Source organism: Pinus tabuliformis, chromosome 6, assembly GCF_031772625.1.
Source record: "Pinus tabuliformis cultivar Carrire ecotype Pingquan chromosome 6, CPIR1, whole genome shotgun sequence".
In the NCBI taxonomy this organism is placed as follows: domain Eukaryota; kingdom Viridiplantae; phylum Streptophyta; class Pinopsida; order Pinales; family Pinaceae; genus Pinus; species Pinus tabuliformis.
In genome coordinates this window covers 133,408,198-133,433,077 of record NC_142292.1, presented here as the reverse complement: position 1 = coordinate 133,433,077, position 24,880 = coordinate 133,408,198, and positions in this window count along the sequence as shown.

Below are 24,880 nucleotides of genomic sequence, written 5' to 3'. Positions count from 1 at the left end.
AATTCAACTAGCCAACATTTTGGCGCCATTGCCGGGGAAGGCGACTAGAGATTTATAAAAGCATTAATGATTTCTTTTTGAGAATAACAGGTGCATGAGAGGACACAGGAAACCTAATTTCACAGGCGACAAAGGCGGAGGAGGAAGAAAAACCTTTATTGACGAAATCATCTCAAAGGCCGAAACATCACAGAGGACAAGTTCCCGGAGACCTCAGATCCAGTATTCCTCACAAACAGATCGACAGACGGAGGAAGTACTGGGACCTGAAAGGAAGCTGGAAGTACCAGAATACACTGAGGAACCGGTAGAAGAACCTGAAGAAACATAAGATACAAAAGATAAAGCAAGTGATTCAGGAAAAGACCAATGGAGGATAACAGAACAGAGGGAAGAGGGGAAAATTTGCTCTCTACCCTGGAGTTCCCTACTGGGGAGCTCCCGATAGGTGCAACCCCCATGAAAAACATTCCACTCTCAGCATTACCCAACTTTCATTGGGTTATCCTCTGAAGACCCGGATGAATTCCTCTTTGAATTCGATATACTATGTAGGAGTTATGATTATGTGAGCCCTAATCAGAAACTAAAATTGTTTCTAGCAACACTGAAAGGGAATGCATTAAGATGGTTTATGAGCTTAGGAGCTGAGGCAATCACTACCTGGGATCAGATGAAAGAAAGCTTTCTGGCCAACTATCAAGATTATTGCCGGACAAGAGAAAGGAAGGAAGAATTGTTTAAAATGGTTCAGAAGGAGGACGAGAATCTGGAAGATTTTGTGGAAAGATTGTAGTATAATCTGCAGCGGTCTGACCACCCTAACATGAGTAAAGATATTCTGAAAACTATATTGCTGAAAGGGGTACGAGATGACTACTTGGACATGTTAAACATACTGGGAAAAGGGGACATTTCCAAGGAACCATTTGATGAAATTATCAATCTCCGCATGAGATGTTCAAGAGGAGCAGTGAGCAGATCAAAAAGCAGGGACAATGTATATTCAAGAGTTCAGAAGTCAGCAAGTGGAGGAGCAACAAGGGATGAAATAGGTAATTTGTTAGAAGAATTTAAAACTGAGATGTTAAGCTCTTTCGCTCACAAATTGATGCTCTGTAGGTAAAGAAGAAACAGGCAGAAGCAGAAGCTTCCCTAGCCATTTTTTGTTCCAAATGCAGAGAAAAACACCCACTCAGGGAATGCCCACTAGATAAGGTACCAATCTGCACGATCTGCGAAAAGGACCATGAGACCCAGCAATGCCCCTCTCTGCCTGGAATTAAAGCAGCATTGCAGTCAACTGAAGAAGAGGCTGAAGCAGTGTACCTGATGACACAGAGGAGGCAATGGCCACAAAGACAAGGTATGAATTCTAACACAGCATTTAATCGTTGGAATAATCATTCTCCTTTTCAAACAAATTACCCACCCATGAACCAAATGCAGTACCCACCCTTTAACACAATGAATTTTCCACCTATGCAGCAACCAAATCTTCCTTTTCCTGATCCTACCATATGGAATCCTTGGGCTCCCCAGCAACCGTATTTTAATCAATGGAACCCAGGCTGGGTAGCCCAACAGATGCCATTTCCTCAACATCAACAGTCTCTTTCCTTACCATCCAATACTCCTCCAAATAACCAGGCAATTAGACCACAGCTGCCTGTGCAACCCAACCCCAACCCAAATAATAATAAAGCCTTGCAACTAATTGATATTCAAAATCAGCCTGTCTCCCCCATGCAATGTAACGATATCCATCTTCGTTCAGGGAGAATTGTTGAACCCATCATTGATGACATCACTGACTCTGATAAAGAGGAAGTTAGAAAAGAAAAACCAGCTAACAATAATGCTGAAACAGTTGAATCAGCATCTAACAACAATGATCAAACAACAGATCCGCCATTCCCTGAACGTCTGGCTCTCACTAAAACACTGGAGCAACCTGCTTTTAACCTTTTAGGTGAACTACAGAATTTATATGTTAAAATCCCATTATTGCAAGCGCTAAGAGATGTTCCCATTTATGCTAGGACTGTTAGAGATATCTGCATAAAAAAACCTGGAAGAAAAGCTAAGGACCCCCTCACAGTTCATGTGATGGGAGAAGTGACTGCTTTAATGACAGAAAAAGATCCTCCTGTGAAATATGGTGACCCTGGTCACCCTACAGTAACAGTTCAGCTTGGAAAACCTTTGTCTCTAAAGTTCTAGTAGATTTAGGAGCTGCAATAAATATTATGACACTTGAAACAACACAATTGCTTCAGTTAAAAAACTTTATTAGGGAGACTCCAACCATCCTAGAATTGGTTGATCGCTCTACAATTAAACCGGAAGGGGTCATTGAAGATTTAATAATTTCTGTAGAATCCTGGAATTACCCAGCTGACTTTGTGGTGTTACAAACTAAAACAAAGTTGGGGGGTCATCCGCTGATTCTAGGAAGACCTTGGCTGGCTACAGCAGATGCTTTCATTAGCTGTAGATCAGGATCAATGACCATCTCTAATGGACAGGAAACAAAACAGCTTACCCTTTATCCTCATGCTACACCCATGATTAATAATGACAACTCTGTATGGGTAGATTATGAGGATGAAGAAACCCAACCTATATTGACTATCGGACAAGCCTTAACTTTCAAAGACTCTACCGAAGATGAATTAATCAGCAGCTTCATTTCTGAACCTTCTTCAGTCAACCCAGAAATGTACAATCACTTCACTGCAATCTTGGAATCTGAATCTCAGCAGAACTTGGAAGATAAAAATTTATTTCAGACAACAGTAGGCAGCCCCTCCAAAAGTACAACAATAGAAATAGAGCCTGGAAAAACACTAAATATAAATCCTAATTTAACTGATAATGAAAAATAGCAATTAATAAAGTTACTCCAAGAAAATAAAGAAGCATTTGCATGGGACTATACAGACATGAAAGGGATCTCCCCTGAGCTATGCACTCACCGGATTTATATTAAAGATGGATCCCGGCCAGTCTGTCAACCCCAGCGTCGAATGAATCCCAACCTAAGAGAAATTGTGAAGGAGGAACTTCAAAAACTCTTGAATGCAGGATTTATATACCCTATATCTGATAGTGAGTGGGTTTCCCCACTTGTAATTGTACCCAAGAAAAACGGCAAATGGAGAGTATGTGTGGATTACAGAGCACTGAATAAAGCCACCCAGAAAGACCATTTCCCTTTACCATTCATTGATCAGGTATTGGATAATTTGGCAGGTAAGAAATTCTTTTCATTCTTGGACGGGTTTAGTGGATATAATCAGATTAAGATTGCACCCCAAGACCAGGACAAGACCACGTTTACTAGCCCATGGGGGACCTTTGCTTACATGGTACTTCCATTTGGGCTATGTAATGCTCCAACAACATTTCAAAGAGCAGTGATAGGGATTTTTTTTGATATGCTAAATGATTCATTAGAAATATTTATGGATGACTTTACTCCTTATGGAGTGACTTTTGAGGATGCACTGCAGAATCTTGAAAAAGTACTTAAGCGGTGTATAGAAGCACACCTTGCCTTAAGCACTGAAAAGTGTCATATGATGATGAATCAAGGTATTGTATTGGGTCACTTTGTCTCATTCCTAGGAATTCAAGTCGATCCAGCTAAAATACAGGTAATTTAGACCCTCCCTATCCCCAAAACACAAACTGATGTAAGAAGCTTTTTAGGACATGCTGGATACTATAGAAGATTTATTAAGAATTTTTCCAAAATAGATTCTCCTTTATTTGTGTTATTAACAAAGAATGTTGAATTCAAATGGACTCATGATTGTGAAAAAGCATTTAATGAACTTAAACATCAGTTGTCTGCAGCTCCCTTTTTGAGAGGACCTGATTGGGCACTACCCTTTCATATATCCTCTGATGCCTCAGACACTGCAATTGGAGTTGTCTTGGGTCAGGAAGAAAATAGTCTTCCCTATGCCATTTATTTTATCAGTAAGAATATGAAACCAGTTGAATTGAATTATACAGTCACTGAGAAGGAATTCCTAGCAGTTATTTATGCAATAAATAAATTTCGACATTATATTACTGGCTACACTACTTTTGTGCATACTGATCACTCGGCCATTAAATATTTGATGAATAAATCAGTTACAAATGCCCGAGTCACCAGATGGTTGTTATTATTGCAAGAATTTGACATCACAATTGTAGATAGGCCAGGAAAAGAAAATGTAGTTGTTGATTTCCTTTCTCGATTAAAAATGGATGAAAATGCTTCAGTAGATGATTCTTTTCCTGATGAATATTTATTTACAGTATCTGCTCACTCACCTTGGTATGCAAACATTGCCAATTATCTAGTTGCAAGAAAATTACCATCACACCTATCACATAGGGAAAGAAGAAAGATCATTCAGCAAAGTGCTAGGTACAGCTGGATAAGCGGGTGTTTTTTCCATACAGGAATCGATCAGGAAATCCGAAGGTGCATTAGTGAAGATGAAATTTATGATGTACTAGAAGCTTTTCATGATGGCCCCTGTGGAGGACATTTTGCAGATAAAAGAACAACACACAAGGTACTCAGAATGGGTTATTATTGGCCATCACTCTTCAAAGATGCTAGAAAATATGTCAAGGCCTGTGATAGCTGTCAAAGAATGGGCCAGCCTAATCACAGGGATGAAATGCCACTCAATCCCCAGGTAATTCTTGAACCTTTTGAGAAATGGGCATTAGATTTTATAGGTCCCATTAATCCTCCATCCAATCAAAGAGTGTACATATTAGTATGCACAGATTACATGACTAAATGGGTAGAAGCTAAGGCACTCCTGAAAGCTAATGAAGAAGCAGTACTAACATTTTTATTTGAAGAAATCTTTGTTAGATTTGGATTGCCTAGAGAATTAGTCACAGATGGAGGACCTCCTTTCAACTCTCATGGCTTCAAAAATACGCTTCAGAAATATCATATTAAGCACAAAATGACTACACCTTATCACCCCCAAGCAAATGGGTAGGTAGAAAGCACCAATAAAGTCATAGAAGCCATTCTAACAAAAACAATAAAGGAGAATAGAAGGGACTAGTTTCAAAGGTTGCCCGAGGGATTATGGGCCTATAGAACTACTTGGAGGAATACCACGGGTTTTTCACCCTATGAATTGGTTTTTGGAAAGAATGTTATTTTCCCTGTAGAGTTTGAGATCAAAACTTTAAGAATTGCTTTAGCTATTAACCTTGATTTGACTGATGCACAGGCAGCCAGGTTACAACAACTTCAAGAATTGGACTAGAAAAGACTGGATGCCATCCATCAGAAAACCATGATACAACAACAAAGAAGCAGGTGGCATGACAGAACCATCAAGAAAAAGTTGTTCCAGAAAGGTAACTAGGCTCTACTTTATGATTCCCGTTTCGAGAATTTCCAAGGTAAGTTAAGAACAAGGTGGTTAGGGCCTTATGAAGTGGATGTTGTTTTTCCAAATGGGACAGTTAGACTTTTAACAATTGATGGAAGCAGAACACCACTACTAGTGAATGGCTATCGACTCCATTTATATCAGAGGCTTGTTTCTAAAGAAGATTTTAAAGCCACTTGCATGGCAATTAAACAATATTCTTTTCCATGGGAACTTGTTGTCCCTCAAAGCACTTAAATTTCTGTTTATTTATGCATTTTTTTAGATTAGATATTCTTTTTTTAACTACTAATAATCCATGCCAAGGGTTACCATATTATACTTCAGTATTTTGTAGATTTCAGCTGTGGAAAATGGTTGAAAACGAAAGCTTTAAAGGAATCACTGTGCGGACTTGGAATTCCCGTTGCTGCAACACCAATTCCTGTTGCTACAACACCACTTCCCGTTGCTGCAACACTGATCCCCGTTGCTGCAACACCTTTTCACGTTACTACAACATCTTTTCCCGATGATGTAACTTCACTTCCAGTGGCTACAACACCAATCCCGTTGCTGCAACACCACTTCCCGATCCCGTAATACCTTTTTAGCAACTCTCTCATTTACAAAAATACCAGTCTTACCAATTCAGCCCCCAAGAAATGATTTTTTATAAAATACACAACTTCTCGTGATGATTACAATACTCCACTATCACTTCTTGTCATTATTATTAAAAATCGTCGATACTCCCATTCTCTTAGACCCGCTGTAATCATTATGATCCAGCAAAAGATAAGACAAGACTTTTTGACGCAGCAACCAAAAAGGTAAAACATAAAGGTATGCATGATTACGTATGGACTTTAAATAATAGTTAATGTGGAGAAGCTGATAGGACTACCAAATAATTGTACTTCCAATCATATCACTTACGCGTATGGGGGGGATTACCAAAGTGCTCTCATAATTGCATACTACGCCAACTGCCGTCACCCTTAACTCTCTCGGTAATATGTAAGAGTCACCTTAATCACGACATGTTACCATTTGCAACGGTTTACTCTAAACTGAATTCGAAAGCTCGGCTCTGAACTGTGAAATTCACTGAAACAGCAGCTATGGGAGGAAACCTCATTACATATGAACCTGGCACAACAGCACTTCTTGAGCTCTATCCCGAGGTTTATCAAATCTTTCTGCAAGCGGGATGGCTAGATTATTTCAGGAGACTTCCAGAATTTGATGCGCAGCAAGTCCTCGAGTTTGCATGCAATTTAAAAGAGGGATTTTCTGTCGTTCAAGGAGTTCAAATTCCAGTCACGGAGGAAGTCATAGCCCAAGTTACCGGGCTACCAGCTAATGGCATACGGCGGTTCAGTAGGAAGCACTTGATCCTTAATTTGCAGCAGGATTTTCTTCAACCAGGCGAGCAGGTAGAACCCAAGGGCAGAGGCATAACACTTCAATCATTACCTCAACCGTGGCCGAAAGTTGCTGAATTTGTGAAGCAATACCTGACGTGTGAAGGCCGATACTAGGTAATTTACCAGCATGATTTCGTCTTGTTGAATCATTTGAGGAATGGTCAGTTGATAAATATGCCATATTATTTATTGAGATGTCTCAAAAATATGTCACGTTACACTGTCAACGCAAAGCGTCCGCTTCTTTTCTTGAAACACCACCGTTTAGCTCAATTGCTGATAAATAGAGGCCTCGCCTTAAATAACCCTCCACCCCCCATTAATCCCCATCAAGAGGCAGAAATTCCACAGCCGGAACAGGAAATTCCTCATCAGGAAGAGGAAATTCTTCACCAAGCTGAAGACGTACCTCAGCCAGATGTAGAAATCCCTCAGAAAACAGAGAACATTCCTGAGCAAATACCCGGAGAAATCCCTCAGCAAGCAGACAACATTCCAGAACAAATGCCTAAAGAAGTCCTCCAGCAAACACCCCCACAAGTTGCTGAAAATGAGCAATCAGCAGTAGAAATACCCATGGAAACAAATCCATCCCCCAACAGAACCAATCCATCCATTCCTATACTTGGTATTTCTACCGATGACTCTGATGATAACATCCCTATTACCCTGCTCAAATGGAAAATGCAGAGGAAAATGGAAACCCCACCAAAAAGAAGAAGAACTAGGGCTTCGGCTAAAGCAGCTGCTATTTCTGCCACTGTCCCTATCTCAAAGAAAGCCAGCCTGAAAAGAAAAATGTCTGAATTCCTTGCTTCTCTACCCAAGCAAAGGACTCGGTCGTCTGCAATAGCTGAATCTCCTAGCCACACCCCTCCCAGCTCACCACCCATCACCTTAAAGACCTGCATTCCCACCAGCCCTTGAAACTCCTCTCCCTCACCCTCGGAGGCTGAGATGCAGAGTGTCCACAGTTTCGTGACATCATATTTTAAGGCAGCTGACACACAAGAACCAGCTGCCGACACCCAAGGTAATATTGGCCAAGAAGCTGCAACACAAGAAACAGCCACTACCCCAGGTGACACACAAGAACCACCTGTCGAGGGTATAAGGGATCAAATCAATGATGAAGCACAACCTCTGCCTCCACTGGAACCTGCTGCTCCACAAGCTCGGCCTACCATATCTGCTCTGCAGGAAGAAATTGAATTTCTAAAAGCTCAAATTCAGGACTACCAGGAGGAAATAATAAGGGTCAAGGAAGCCTATCAAAATGAATTTAACCTGCATATTTTAGCACGAGTAGCATCTGCAGCAGAGAAGAGTAAGGACAATGAATATGTGTGTGCCAATTATGGTGAGATATATACTCAAGTAGGATACAAGGTAGTGGCAGAACCAATGAATGAAGTCCCTGCTGTTGTGGTTGAAACAAAAGAACCTATTGTTACAGAGACGGAAACACCACAACCCTCTGCTCAGACAGAAGAACCTGTTGTCACACAAGAACAAATAGGTTCTCCAGAAATGGTGCAGGAGCAGACAGAAGAACCTGTTGCCACACAAGAACCAACAGGCTCTCCAGAAACGGTGCAGGAGCAGACAGAAGAACCTGTTGTCACACCAGAACCAACAGGCTCTCCAGAAACGGTGCAGGAGCAGACAGAAGAACTTGCTGACACACAAGAACCAGTAAGTTCCCCAGAAACTGCACGGGAGCAAACAGAAGAACTTGATGACACACAGGAACCAGTAAGTTCTCCAGAAACTGCACAGGAGCAAACAGAAGAACTTGTTGACACACAAGAACTAGTAAGTTCTCCAGAAACTGCACAGGAGCAAACAGAAGAACTTGCTGAAACACAAGGACCAGCAAGTTCTCCAGAAACTATGCAGAGAGTAACAGGGAATAAAGAAGAGGAAGATATAGACTCACCCCGGCCTACCCAAATTGCTATGGAGCAAGAGGAGGAAGCAGTTACACAAGAATCAGGAAATGAAGAAGAAAACATAGACTCACCCCGACCTACTCAAATTGCCATGGAACGCAGAGAAAAAGAAGGAAATGAAGAAGAGGACATAGACTCACCCAGGCCTACTCAAATTGCCATGGAACGTGAAGAGGAAGCAGTTACACAGGAAATAGGAGGAAATGAGGAAAAAGGCATAGACTCACCCCGGCCTACCCAAATCGCCATCGAACAAGAAAAGGAAGCAGATACACAGGAATCAGTACAGAATATAGAACATGAAGAAGAAACAGTAGCTGGAAATGAAAAGGAAGACATTGGATCATCCCGGCCTACTCCAATTATCACAGAACAGATTATCCTTGTTGATGCCTTTACACAAACAGAACTTCCCTTTGTTAGTGATGCATGCACAGAAACAGATAGTTTTCAAGAATTAAAAGGAAAATGGTGGAGAGAATATGAGCTGTCACAAGGCAAAGCATTCCAACAGCAAAAGGGGACCTGGTTCAATTATGCATATAAGAACTGGGAAGCACTTGAGCAGTGTAGAGCTCAGTACAAAGAAATTAAGGAACTAAAAGCCAGATTGTCCCAGATGTTTGAGTTATTCCAAAGAATACTTGCCACAAGGAAACCCTCTTTCAATTATGCAACATTTTTGAGGGAAAGACTCACATTCTTACAGATAAAGGCTGTTAGAGAAGGTAGACCTCATCAGGTGGTTACATCAGAGCAATTTATGCAAACCTTTGCAGAGGCACCTAAAAATGATCAAAATTTGTTATGCAAGCTTTATCTCCATAATGAAGCCATGTCCGAAGAAAGAAACATGAATATGCTACCTGTGGTTGGCGACGTACAGCTGAGAGCTTTCATCTCCTTTTTAGCCAACCAACTTACATGGCAGAACGCTTTTACCTCAGCTCAACATAATTAACAGAATTTCCTTCTGTGGATTAGGGCTGAACCTCAGAACGTAGCCACCTTCATTGCACAACATCAAAGAATGATAAGTGATCCTGAAATGAAGGACCACGTCAGGCAACTACAAGCAGTGGTCCTGAGAGACTGTCAACACTATGTGAGAACTAAGGCACCCTTGGCTGTCAAGACAAATAACTTGTTCTGGGAAAACTGACCCAAGGAGAGGAAGGAATATCACCCTTATAATCCACCTAATTTACAGGTAGCACTCTCAAGGGTACCTTACTATGTTAGATGCATGCAACACTGTGCTGAAAATTGGATTGGCTACAGATTTAAATTTCCACTTCTATGGTTATCTGGTGAACAATACAAGGGCCAGTTTGGATTATCCAACAAGGAAGAAGCAGCAGCATGGAGGCAAATACAGACTGTCTGTGGGTTCAGAAAGAAGTTTGATGCCACTTCCTATAACTATTGTCTCAGTAATCTACACTGTTCATCCCAGTACTCTGACTCAGACTCAGAGTAAGCATTGCATGAGGACATGCAATCTCTTCAGTTGGGGGGGATGTTAGGACTCAGAATTGACCATTTTTGACCTTATATTTTTGCCATAATACTATCCTTTTTCAGTTCAATATTTGGAAGCTTTGATTACATAATGACTTAATCACCCCAAGGTACGAAGTAACTCTTTGCATATCTATATGTTTAATTGTTCATTTCATATTCATGAGTATCTTTATATTTATCTTTGGAAAAGCTAATTAAGTTGCCAAGTAACCATTGGACTGTCTAAAGTCTGCAGGAATTATAATTCATAGTTGTTGTAACACCAGAAACAACAACTACACAGTTGCTACAACACCAGAAGCAGCAACTACGCAGTTGCTACAGCCAGCAACGGCAACTATCTAAAGCAGGGGAATGCTATTTTGCAACAACTGGAAATAACAAACGGCAACTATCTGAAGAGCGCCAGAATTCCACGCTGACGTAGCATGGTCAGCAACTGTCCAAAAAGGGCAAAACACAGTTACAGTTGCTAAAATATCAGGAACAGCACGGGTTTACTAAATCGGCAACCATGGGGAAACGACAAAGGATAGTGCGAGGATCCCAAGAAGACGGTCGAAGTTCGGTTACCAGCTATGTAACAACAAGAAACCCAAGAAAGAATACATTGTCACACTGTTGTAACAGCATCCTGTAACTCTTATTTTTGACAGAAAGGTCTAACTGAATGAACTGTGATAGTCTATTGTAATAGATGTCTCCTCTATAAAGAGGAGACATCTACATTAGAGAAGGGAGGGATAAAAATAGTTTGTAAGGGGAATTCTAAAAGACAACAGCAAAGTCTGAACTTTTATTGTAACTGGATCTTTTGGCAGATGAATAGAAGATTGTTCTGAGCACCTAATCTATCAATTGTGTTCTGGGGAATCTTGTGAGAGGGACCGGGTCCACCTTCCTCACAAGATTCACCCACTTACTTTTCTGTCAAGTGTGTAAGTGCGTTTGGTAATTTCTTTCTGCTGATACTCTATTTTGGATTTTGTAGCATTACCTCTGATTATTTCCTTTTTGCTGGCACTCTGTTTTGTTAATCGTTTGAAACTGTACTTCACCGGTGAATTAGAATTGCAGTGTGTATTAGCAATCTGGTTACAGGGGCAGGTGCTGAACGTCCTTGCTTGGAGGATAGGGTCCTGATCCTCTGCTAACAGAGCATCCATCACTTTTCTTTTCAGATTTGTAATCTTAATTAACTGCTTTCACTTTATCTTTGCAATGCACTGTTATAACATAGCGTGAGAATTATGTATACTACAGCTTTTTGATGCTTTTAGAGTTAAGTACATACAGTACGTGGTAGCCTTTGAAATAAAAGACTTTCCCAGGTTGAAAATTTAATGTGGTACTTGATTGTTAATCAATAAACAATTCAACTAGCCAACAATGGTTAATGAAGGGAATTATTCATAGTTTCAATCTCCAAGTTCTCATCCAAATTTCAAATCCAAGCTCCAACTCATGGTCAAACATTTGGAAACTCAGAAATTTGTTGGATAAAAATCGACAATTTTGATATGGCTTTCACGAGCAAATGAAGATGAATCGCAAAATTTCATGACATGGGTTTTGTGAAGACTCACCCAATTTAGTTATTCATGCTCAAATATTTTCAACATTCACTATATTTTGAGAGATATGGGTGGTTCTTTGGAGTTGAATTTACTAATTTTTTTTTTTTTTTTTTCTGTGTAAAGACTATTCTATTTAAATTAAAAAGAGAAAAAATATGTACAAAGAGGTTTGAACCTCTGAGGGCGCCATAGCCATCCCTCTGTCAAAAAACCGTTGCAGATATTGCTGTTCTCTCTGTTTACAAAAATATTGATCATAACCTTAAAACCTGAACAGACCTATATAGACCCAAAACTAAACAGTACATTACTGATTACTGTCCGTTAACAGCATTACAAGAAAGGAGGTCCAAAATAAAATCCAAGTGTATGAGTACCTACTAGCTAGCGTAGTCAGGTGCCGAGCGCGTTGAGAATTAACCACGAGATCTGGAAATCCAAAAACTGATATACTGTCCTGAAACTGAAGGCAAATGTGATTAAGCCTGCTGTGACTCACCAGTAGCATTATCATTGGCCTTGTCCGGGGAGCGCTCCCAAGTAACCATTAACTCATCTTCGACTTCCATTAAATTGCCATCCGGAGGAGGCACAAGATGCAAGACACTTTCATATCTGTTCGCTGGCTCACAGGCAATGATATTCTCCTGAGGAGAGTCCATCTGAGTGCAAGCTTCACCCTGACGATCCTCTTCATGCACCGCCACAGAGACCTTGAGGACATCTTCCACCAAGCTACTCTGAGAGGCACTGGCGTTCTGAGAAGGTGACTGATCCCTGGATGCGTCATCTGAGCTGGCGAGCTCATCTTCTTCCTCCGAGAAGATGACCGTGATTATGGCAGAGATGAGCGGTCTGTTGAGCATGCTTTTGAAATTGAATCTGGAAGTGTGCAGCGAACTGTTTAGGGAGGGACCAGAATCATCTGAGGGTGGAGAAGAAGGCGAGGTCGTGGCTAACGGGGATATACGACGAGGTGCAGGGCTCCCCCGCCCCCCCGGCCCTCCCCGGGACCCCGAATTACTCCCGCGCCTGGGAATGCCCCGACGACGGGGGGCCATGGTCGAATAAGACAGCGGAGTGCAAAAACTCAAAGGCTGAGGGTAAGGGAAAAGCGACTCACAGATTGAAAGAATCTGAAATGAAGACCAAACTGTAAAATATAAGACCCAAACTCTAAGCTCACATGAGAAAGACCTGGCAAGCAGACAATACCCAACCACGACCGAGAGAACCCAATTCCCAACCCAAACACCTACAGTAGGGGCAGAGACCAAATTCCTTACAGAGTATATGCCGAAGACTGACCTGAGACACCAGACACAACAGGCGAAAACTGACTTGGAGCACCCAACCCCGACGCAGAGATGCAGAATAGAATTCCTTAGGCTGATCAACTGGGGACTGTTATGAGTCCATGGCGGCTTCCCCTGAGACCAGGACCACTAGAAGAGACCTCTGCTTGCCGAGAGCAGATACACCGCGATGCTTCCGGAGAGAACCAGAGAAATTGAGACCAGGAGAATGCGCGCCATCCTATTAACCTCCGTCTATGTACCTTGGGCTCTTGTCGGCATTAATGATAATTGAATGTCTACCTTATACCGCCTACCCCTGCTTGTATGCTTGCCATCTGCCGGCTGCGCATGCATGGGCATTAACAGCTATTGAAGACACCCGCATCCAAGTGTGGTTCTTCTCTCGACTGCATATCTCTTGTTAATATAGAATGGAAGGTAGAAAGTTGGTTCTCCGAGGCTATGCAATGTAGTGATCCTGCAAAGAATTCCTTCCCACTGTCCACTCCTAAATTAGCAAGAAAGTCTGCTAGTTTGTTCCTTTCTCTTCTGATATGCTTGAAGGAAAAGTTGAATTTACTAAATTTACTGTTGTGGTCAGTTGTCGATTTTCCTCGAGTGCACAGTAAAATTTGACTTGCTTTTAGCTGATTATTATTGAAAATATCTTTGAGATATGATCTTATTTAATTGAACTTCTATAATTGTATGAAAACTATTTTGTAGTCTACTCATAGATTAGGAAGTTCATTTTGAAGATAATCGAGTATGATTTTCCTAAGCTCTTTGTGTATTTAAAGGAGTGATTCATCACAAAAGGAAGTAGTATTAGGTGTGGAAATAATAGAGATAATGATCCTAAAAAGACAATGATTTGTATATTCTAAGTTTTTATTAATAAAGGATTCATAATTCCATGGATTGGAGTTATGAAGCGTTGATTTGATTTGTAGTTTATGAAGCTTCCACTACACCCTATTTGAGGAGGAAGGTTTCCCTCTTGTAAACACAAATTGTTGTTGTTTTATAGTAAATACATATGTTTTATCTTATTTATTAGTCTTTATATTTGTAGCTACATTTGATTTATCATTTCCCTCATTTTCCATTCGTTGTAACCTCTTTTTGTTGGTTGTTTCCTTCACAATTACATTTGTTGTTTCTTTCATGCTTGTATTTTTTATTTCCTGGCAATATATTTAGCAATATTCATATTGTTGTTTCTAGTTTATATTATATGAATTAAAGAATGTTATGGTTATTTTTTGATTCACAGATTCCTCTATTCATTTCTCATTCTGGGATTAACAAATAGTTTAAATTCATTTCATTGTCGAAATGTAATTGAACTCATACCCCAGATTTCATTTATGGATTTAGAGTAATATTTCAATTATGTTGTGAATTATATATTAGAATTTCATTTCCTATCATGTGTGGTTGTGTAATATTCCAATTTCATAAAATGTGATTTAGTTTAATCTTTCTTTCAATTGCGAGTATAGATTAATTTCCATTTCTAAGTAGATTTGAATTCTTCCATTTATTTTTTGAACTTTATTTCTTGTTTTTGAATTCAGTTTTTTCATTTAAGTTCCACATTTTATTTCTTATTGGTTGTGAAATGAAGAATAAACTTGATAATTAAGAACAAAATCAAATAGAGCCAATAATAATCTCTGGTGGTTTCTTTCATATAGTTTGTCAATTTCCTCGAAATAAAAAGATGCTCCTTGAGTTGATAATTAATGTCTAGGTGATTTTTTAATTTTTACTAAGTAATTAATTTCCCCAAAAAAATGGCGTCACTTAGAGGGAGGTCGTCAAATAATGCTACTACAACAATATATAGTTATATATGCATACCTAACTTTTGGAGGGAAATACATTAATGATGGAAGGTAATAACCTATGCATGCACCTTAGGAAACCAATGGTGGGGTTGCCGTCAGTAGGCAAGATTAAGCCATTTAACATGCATGAATAAAAGTAGGAATTTTAGAGTTATAAATTTGAAAAAGAACAAAGCTTATCATTTAACTTAAGTGGTGTTGTAAGCACCACCCATTCCACTAACAAATTGGCAGGAACATTTGAAGAAGGAGCGTCAAATTTTCACACAAAGAACCTCTTCTATTTTGGGAAGAAATTGCTAACATTGCTATCTTTGATTTCCCTATCAGGAATCCATGAGTGGCACAATTGCACATCATTCCCCCATGTGCTCTACCAAATTTTCATTGTTTGGTAAACGAAGACATAGATATTTGAGTTTGAGATACTTTGTAGAGGATATGATTCTTGTATTAATGCTCAAAAGTTGAAAGTGTTTCCTCTCACTCTAAAGGGAGAAACTCTCTGATGATTCATGAGCCTTGGTGGGAACTACATTCAAACGTGGGAAGACATGAAGAATGCATTCTTCAAGAGGTACCAAGGCTACTGGAAGGACATAAAGTATATTTTCAGTATGACACAAGGGTAAAATGAAAGTTTGGAGGATTATGTGGAGTGATTTCAATACAACCTTCAAAAATAAAAGCATAAACAATTAGAAAAAGAGACCTTAAAATCACTTGTACTCAAAGGGATAAAAGATGAATTTTATCCCTTTGAGTCCCTATAATACTAGTGATTACCCCATTACTATTGTAGTTATACCCCTTATTTATATTGTTGTGCCCCTATTACCCCCATACTGTTATTTCTGTGCCCCATAGAATCCCTCTATTGTTATTTTTGTGGCTTTATATTATTATTGTTAGGTCGGCTGGATTATATTGTGACTCCTCAGACTCCTATATATAGAAAGGAGGTTTTGTCATTTCTATCATCCAAGAATTGTTCATTTATGTAATGTAAAGGAGGTTTCCCCCTCGAAGAGGCTGAATTATAAGGCGTGGATCTCTCTTTTCTATCTTTTTGTGAGTTGGTTTCATAACATTTGGTATCAGAGCTTTGGATTCTAGGGTTTTGCTGCTCCAAACAGGTCATCGTGGAATTTTCACTATAACGTTTTTTCTGTGATGTTTCAGAAGTCGAAAAAAAACCCATTTGAGAAGAAATCGCGCTGAACCTTGGTTCCGAATTTCAGATCTTTTCGCATGATAGTTGCGGAGATATGATCTGAGGAAGTTGGTCTTTTTGCAGACTCCTGAATTACATTCCAAACAGGTGACCTAAGGAAAATCGTTATAACTTTCGTTCTGAGCATCGGATTGAAATTTCGCAAGAAGCTACAGAAAGAGGACAGACTGTAGTTTTCTTTTATATATTTTTCAGAGTCAAATATTGAAACAGTGAAACGTGGCACTTCATACAAGTTCACTCTACGGAACTAGTCTACAATCAGGTCACTGCGGGAGATTGTGCATAACTCTTTCTTGGAGAATCCAATTTGGATCAGACTAGTGGCATTGGAAAGAGGACACAGAAGGCTACTACAAGTTGCAATTTCAGAACTTAAAGATCCAAAAGTACAGAGTTACAGTCGTTTCAAGGTCGAGCTCCTAAAATCAAGAAAAAACAAGATGAGGAAGTTTGATGGCAAGGATCCGGTAAATTGGATACTTCAGATGGAGCAATATTTTGATCTACATGGTGTACAAATGTTACAAAAGGTATGTATTGCATCTTCATATTTAGAACCAAATCAATTTTTATGGTACAAAGGGCTTTTTTCTTGTAAACAACTTGTTACGTGGTCAATTTTCACGGAGGAAATGATAGCACATTATGAGGATACAAAGAGCAACACCTTCTTTAGACCAACACCACAACAATTGGAAAGAGTAAAAGTACTTTGTGACATAGTGGAAAGCAAAATTATGGAAACCAGGAAGCGTACCCCTCACAACTATAAAGATGGAAGTGTTGTTTCTCCTAGCCTTCCACAACCTACCAGGGTTACACCACAACAATTGGAAGAAAAAAGAGAAAAAGGGCTTTGTTACAATTGTGATAGCAAATGCACTAAAGGTCATAAGTGTGCTGAGAAGAAACTATCTTACATAGAATATGAAGAGGAGGAAGAAAAGGATCAAGAAACATCAAAAGAAGAAGATATACGCCAGGACCCCACCCCAGAGAAAGAAGAAACGAATCAGACCATATCTTGTAAAGAATTGGCAAGAATTACCACTCCTCAGACTCTCAAGATAGAAGGACATATCAAGAAGAAAAAGGTGCAAGAAGTGAAATATCACATCGATAAAGAAGAAATGAATCCAACCATATCTTGTAATTCAATGGACGAAATTACCACTCCTCAAACTATCAAGATAGAAGGACACATCAAGAAGAAAAATGTTCAAGAAGTGAAAGATCACATCGAGCATCAAGAAATGAATCCAACCATATCTTGTAAAGGACTGGAAGAAATTACCACTCCTCAAATGATATAAGGACATATCAAGAAGAAAAAGGTTCAAGAAGAGAAAGATCACATCGAGCATCAACAACAAGTTCTCCAACTTTTAAAGGATAACGCCACTTCAGTGCAAAATCAAACAAAACAATAGGTAGATCAACATCGTAGTGAAAGAAGTTTTGATGTAGGTGATTGGGTATTCCTACGGCTACAACCATATAAGCAAATGTCCCTAAAGCAAGCTAAGAAGGATAACAAACTATCACCAAAGTATTATGGTCCGTACAAGGTGTTGCAAAAGATTGGTACTATGGCATACAAATTGGAGCTTCCTGCAACTTCTCGATTGCACCCAGTTTTCCATGTTTCATGTTTAAAGAAGGTTATAGGTGACAAGCTCCCAACTCAAACAATCTTGCCAGAACTTGACGAGGAAGGAAAAATTATATTGGAACCGGAAGCAGTCACAGAAACAAGAACTCAACAGCTACGAAATCGATCAATTTCAGAGTATCTTATCAAGTGGAAGAACATATCCGCTGAAGATTCCACATGGGAGGATGAGAATTTTATGCAGAAGTATCCAGAACTACTCAAGCGTTGAGGACAACACTTTTTTGAAGGAGAGGGGCATGTTGGGTCCCTATAATACTAGTGATTACCCCATTACTATTGTAGTTATACCCCTTATTTATATTGTTGTGCCCCTATTACCCCCATATTGTTATTTCTGTGCCCCATAGAATCCCTCTATTGTTATTTTTGTGGCTTTATATTATTATTGTTAGGTCGGCTGGATTATATTGTGACTCCTCAGACTCCTATATATAGAAAGGAGGTTTTGTCATTTGTATCATCCAAGAATTGTTCATTTATGTAATGTAAATGAGGTTGCCCCCTCGAAGAGGCTGAATTCTAAGGCGTGGATCTCTCTTTTCTATCTTTTTGTGAGCTGGTTTCATAACATCTACATTCAAACGTGGGAAGACATGAAGAATGCATTCTTCAAGAGGTACCAAGGCTACTAGAAGGACATAAAGTATATTTTCAGTATGACACAAGGGTAAAATGAAAGTTTGGAAGATTATGTGGAGTGATTTCAATACAACCTTCAAAAATAAAAGCATAAACAATTAGAAAAAGAGACCTTAAAATCACTTGTACTCAAAGGGATAAAAGATAAATTTTTAGAACTTTTAAATATAATGTGAACAAGTAGTTTTTTTCATATACCACATGATGATGTTTGTGAATTATATATAAGTTATTCAAGAGGAGATTTCAATGCTAGTAATAATTCTAGAGAACTTTCATCTACCTTTTTGAAATTTGTTGTAAGAACAAGTCTAGTTATAGGAGCTGAAATCAATAATTTATTTGAATGTTTTAAAATTGATATTATTAGCTCTCTAAATTCACAATTGGATATTTTATAAGATAATAAAAATGAGGAAGAAACTGAGGAATTTTTTTTCCCTCAGTGTTGAAATAAACATCCCATAGATAACTTCTCTTCCTTATTTGGGATGAAAGATGCATATCAAAGAGATCTGGAAGCTTCAGTAAGCTCACAAGCATATCAATCGTGGCTTACATGTATGATTCAAAACACTATCTCTCCACTCTATTACTTGCATAATCCATCATGGAATAGTCTTGCACCATGGTAGTCATGAAAGCTTCAATGTAACTCTTACCAACCTTCCGCATAGGTTTGGCATGTCTCATCTTCAAATGGCATGGCTACTTTCCCTCATATTCCAGAAAAAACATACATTCCACCATCTCTTCAAGAAAATATTTCTTTCCTATAAAGATCAACCACACAACCCAATCAAATACATCATCAAAATCCTCCACACCCTACATAATTTCCTACTCAATCCATTCCACACCCTCCCAATAATAAATCAATACAACATGCTTACAATATTGGACTACAAAATTTACCTACCCTTCCAAACCATTTTATCTCACTTGCACCACTACAACTAACTTATACTAGGTTTGGGTAGGTTCCAAATCCAAAAACTTCAGATGTTATGGAAGAAAATAAGAGGTTTCTTCTAGTTCATATCAAAAAGTAGACTTTAACAACCTCGGGTTAAAGTTTCATGTCATAAATGATACAAATGGAAATTGTAATCCACCCATGGTATTGTCAGTGGCATCTAACCATGGTATTCATTCACCCACGGTATTTATCCACCCATGGTATTCATCCACACATGGAATTTACCCATGGTATAATAAGTTGCATCTACCCATGGTATTCATTCAACCATGGTATTTCACCACCCATGAAATTCACCTGTGGTATTGTAACTAAAAAAATCTACAAGTAAAAAGTCACATTTTGTAAAAGGACAGATTGTCCACCACACTGTAGATTTTACAGTTATTCTCTCTTTTAATGCAAAAAAAATGAGCTTCTTTGCGGGTTTAATTACTATGATTTCTCCTCTTTACTTTTGGAATTTCAATTTTTTATACCTTGTGGGCTTCCCCCAAGAATCCATATCAATGGTATCAAAGCCAGGTTATGGATCCATGCAAATGAGGGTTTGAAGCATATTTTAGTTTCAAATGTTTGCAGCAATCTTCAACAAACTTCATGCAAGTGCTATGACCTCCAAAAAACATTATAGAAGTTGAAAAGTATCTCATTTGAAATTATTTACTATTATATTTAATGGAATTTTTACGGAAATTGATTTCATTTCCCAGTTTGAGAGATATGAGCAATTGAAGTTACATATGTCTGTAACGCTGAACTACTGCATGTACCACGAGTCATTGGAATTATTTTATCACTCCGCGGGTCATCAAAATTCAAGTGTGTTATATCAATGGAAATATCTTTTCAATACCTCAAAAGGTTCTTTGACATGATTTTATTTCATCGCCTATAGAAAAATTTATCATAAAAGTTGCAACAACAGGTCTATAATGTGAAAGAAATATTTACAACATCTCACTGGATAAAATAATATACCAAAGAAGCCACCATGATTTTACCAAGAAGACTGACAAGCACCATGGTTATGGGTCAACCGCACAAAACCCTTATCATCGAAGACCATTTTCTAGGCCGCATATTGTTTGTTTCACAGTTGGTCACAGGTATTACACGGTATCTCTCTCCCTAGATCTTCATTTTCATGGTTATTGGTCATCCACAAACCCACTCTTTAGTGAAGTCTGTTTTCTAGGATGCACATTGTCAGTATCATAGTTGGTCACAGTAAGTAAGGGTATCTCTATCCTCGTATCTTCGTTCATCATGGTTATGGGTTAATGACACAAAACCCTTCTCTTTAGTGACTCTTTATTCAACAAAGGCTTCTCAGGAGGGAACTTTATGCAATGGGGACCATTGGTTCTTAATGGGGGATGAATGATCTCAATGGAAAGTGGCATCCACCCATGGTATTCATCCACTCATGATATTTATCCACCGATGGTATTGTAAGTGGCATATAGACATGGTATTCATTCACCCATGGTATTTATTCACCCATGGTATTCATCCACCCATGTTATTGTAACTGGAATCTACCCATGGTATTCATTCACCCATGATATTTACCCACCCATGGAATTTACCCGTGGTATTGTAACTAAAAAAGGCTATAAGTAAGAAGTCACATTTTGTAAAAGGAAAAATTGTCCACCACAATGTAACTTTTACAGTTATTCTCTGTTTTAGTAAGAAGAAAAAAGGTTTCTTTGTGGTTTTATGTACTGTGTGTTATCCTCCTTTCTTCTGGCATTTCAATTTTTTATATTCGGTGGCTTCCACCAAGGATCCGGATAATTAAACAAAAAATAAGACAAAAATCATGAGATGCATATTCCAAGATGAATGTTGGGAAACCACTATAGTGGGCATCACTTATGGTTTATTATGGCTACAGAAATTGGCAAAGGAAAAGAGGCAATAATTGGCATTTAATTATGAAAATAAAGGAAAATAGAAGAAAAGGAAGGTTAAAAGACACAAATTTTCATGCAAGAGAAATTAGAGGAAAAATCAAGGAAAATGAAAAAAAAGGGAGATCAATGATAAAAATGTATCAAAGAAATAGTTCACATATTTTGTTTGTTCTAGATTTTGTTAGTTCCATTTTGGCTTTCTTCTTTGATTCTCCCATACTCTTGCACACTTAGAGTATTCTTCGAGCACTTTGGCAATCACTTGGACTCAAAGAAAGGAAAGAAAGCAAACAAAGGAAGGAAAAGGACAAGCAAAGGAAAGTGAAGGAAAGAAAGGAGAAGGTTGGATGAAAAGCTTCAGTAGGAAGATCTTGCAAGTAATAAGTTGCATGTGTGATTTATTTATTGGGATGTGAATGCATGGTATATGAATTTATTTATTTGGTTCATTTGTTGTCATTGGCATGGGTTTTACTTGTTTGGTAGTGGTTTCGACCTTGCCTTTACATTTACTAGATAACCATGGTGTGATGGGATTCATTCATAGTTAAGATTTATATTGATAGGAGGTTTTGGAACCAGGTGAGGAGGTCTTAGGAAAATCCCAAGGGTTGGGGGTGGAGACTGTAACAACCCCTTGTTAAATTTTCTTGTAATAAAGGATAATAAAGGAAAAATAAGACCAAATCCTTGAGACATGTATTCAAAGTTGAATGTTGGGAAAACACTATAGTGGGCATCACTTGTGGTTTATTATGGCTATGGAAATTGGCAAAAGAAAAGAGGCAATAATTGGCATTTAATTATGAAAATAAAGGAAAATAGGAGAAAAAGAAGGTGAAGAGACACAAATTGTCATGCAAGAGAAATTAGAGGAAAAATGAAGAAAAAGGGAGATCAATGATAAAAAGGCATCAGAGAAATAGTTCACATCTTTTGTTATTTCTAGCTTTTGTTATTTCTACCTTTTGTTAGTCGAGTTTTTGCTCTCTCCTCTCATTCTCTCATACTCTTGCAAACTTAGAGTATTCTTGGAGCACTTTGGCAATCACTTGGACTTGGAGAAAGGCAAGCAAGCAAACAAAGGAAGGAAAAGGACAATAAAAGGAAACCAAGGAGAAGGTTGGATGATCAACTTCAATAGGAAGATCTTGCAGGTAAGAGGTTGCATGTGTGATTTCCTTGTTGGGATGTGAATGCAAGTTATATGCAATTTTTTATTTGGTTCATTTGTTGTCCTTGGCATGGGTTTTACCTAGTTTGGAAGTGGTTTCAGCATTGCCTTGAAATTTCCTAGATAACCATGGTGTGATGGGATTTGTTCTTGGTTGAGCTTTGGATTACTGGAAGGTTTTGGAATTGGGTGAGGTGGTCTCAGGAAAACCCCAAGGGCTGGGGGTGGAAATGGTTTTCTCTGGTAAACCCTCAATAGGTGGGTGGAGACAAGAAAATTCCTCAAGGTATGGTTAAGGAATTTTGAGGCATCTAGCTTGGTTTGGTTTTGTGAGCTTGGGATTGGTTTAGATGAGATCACTATAGCTTGAGGGTGTAGGTGGTTTAACCTATGGATTCATTGTTTGGTTATCCCTTAGTTTATCCCATGAGATACCACATTCATGCTTAGAATATGGAACGAGAGTTATTGGCTGAAAGAAAGATTTGGTTCAGCCAAATCTATGGTCAAGTGGTACATGGAAGTCCCTCGCCTAGTTGTCCTTTTCATAAGTTAAAATAAGTTATTTTCCCTATTGTGATTTATGAGCACATGTACTAGTTGTTATGTGGATTTTAATGTTGATTTTTCATGGTTCCTATTTTGGTTATCTATTGGTTATAAACATGGTTCTATGATGTGCTCTAGCTATGGCTCTTGTTGATGACTTGATATTTTATTGAATGCTTGATGAATGCATGGGATAACAAGTGTTGTTACAGCTAGCTTGAAATGGAATTTAGACTTCTCAGTTATTCTCTAATGAAGTTCATAAGTTTATGATTAGATATCCATTCATGGCCTGTAGCTTTCATGTTTATCATATGTTTGACCAAATGTCTATCTTGCAGCAGGCATGTTTTGGTCAAGGTCTTGTCCAACTTTTGAATGGTTAGCCTTGTCATCACCTTATTTCTGATTCAAGAAATTTACAAAAAGTTATGGGTAGTGGTCTAGGGGCTTTCCTGAAAATGTGGCATATATCTTGCGACCACATGCACAGAACATAGGATTTTTTGTCACAACCACCAGCAAGTGGGTTTGTTCTTGTGGGTGTAGCCTCATAACCACACACATAGTGTGACAAGAGTGCATTTTGGATGTTAAGTCAGTGAAAAAGAGGTATGGCTTGGGGATTTATTACCTAGAGTGGTTTTCAGGCTTCTGAGTGATTTGTAGTCCTTAGGGGATCTCAATAAGCTCTCAATTTATGGGCCCCACTCCCATAACTAGAAATTAAAGGTTGGGGAATGTCACAGTGACACTCAACTCACATTTACGTGGGAGAGCTTGTAAAAGGGGATAAATGTTGGGGGGCATAGGGGGGGATTTACAGGGTGGTATCAGAGCAGGATTTGTTCTCTTTGGATGATATCTAATACCAAAACGTGGTATCAGAGCTCCCAAGTTCAAACACTTGGACTGGATGGGCTAGATTGATTGTTATCCATACGTTTCAAGTCGTATGTGTGTCTTTTATGCATGCATTTCAATGGTTATGGTCATCACTTATATAGTTTGTGTTATATTTGTGTTATCATATATGATGTTGATGTGTTGATGTCATTATGTATGTATATGTATCATGTTAATATGGACTGATTTGTGCAGATGTGATCGGCTCCCCTGAAATTCACTAAGTTATGGTTTGATCTTGTTTTCTATTTGGTTTATCTAACATGGTATGCTTGCAGGAAGAACAATATCGGAGATGATAATCATAATGATTGATTACATCTTACATCACCCCCCTTACAGATCAGTGGAGAAGCAACGAGATGAGTATTCTCCTGATCTAGCAAGTACATTGAGAATTTTGAAGGAAGAAATAAAAAGTTACAAGTTAGATAATAATGGGATGATCGAGACACAAGAAAGTATTTCCAAAGCTCGACAAAAGAAAGTCGAGGTTAATGTAATGATCCTTCAGAGCCTATAAGATTTGCAAAGAGAGGGATGGTTAAGGATTAATCATGGACTAGAGGAAAGGACCAATGGGGCATATGGTAGCAGGTCTCGATCATGATATAGGTTGGAAAAATATGATACAGTCAGAGGTGAAAGACTGTTGGATAAACCTTAAAAGAGAGGTAGTGTTTATGGGTTCCATTCTAGATTTGGTTCAGAGAGTCATCATTGTCATCACCACAATCATCCTTATAGGAGGAGGGATAAG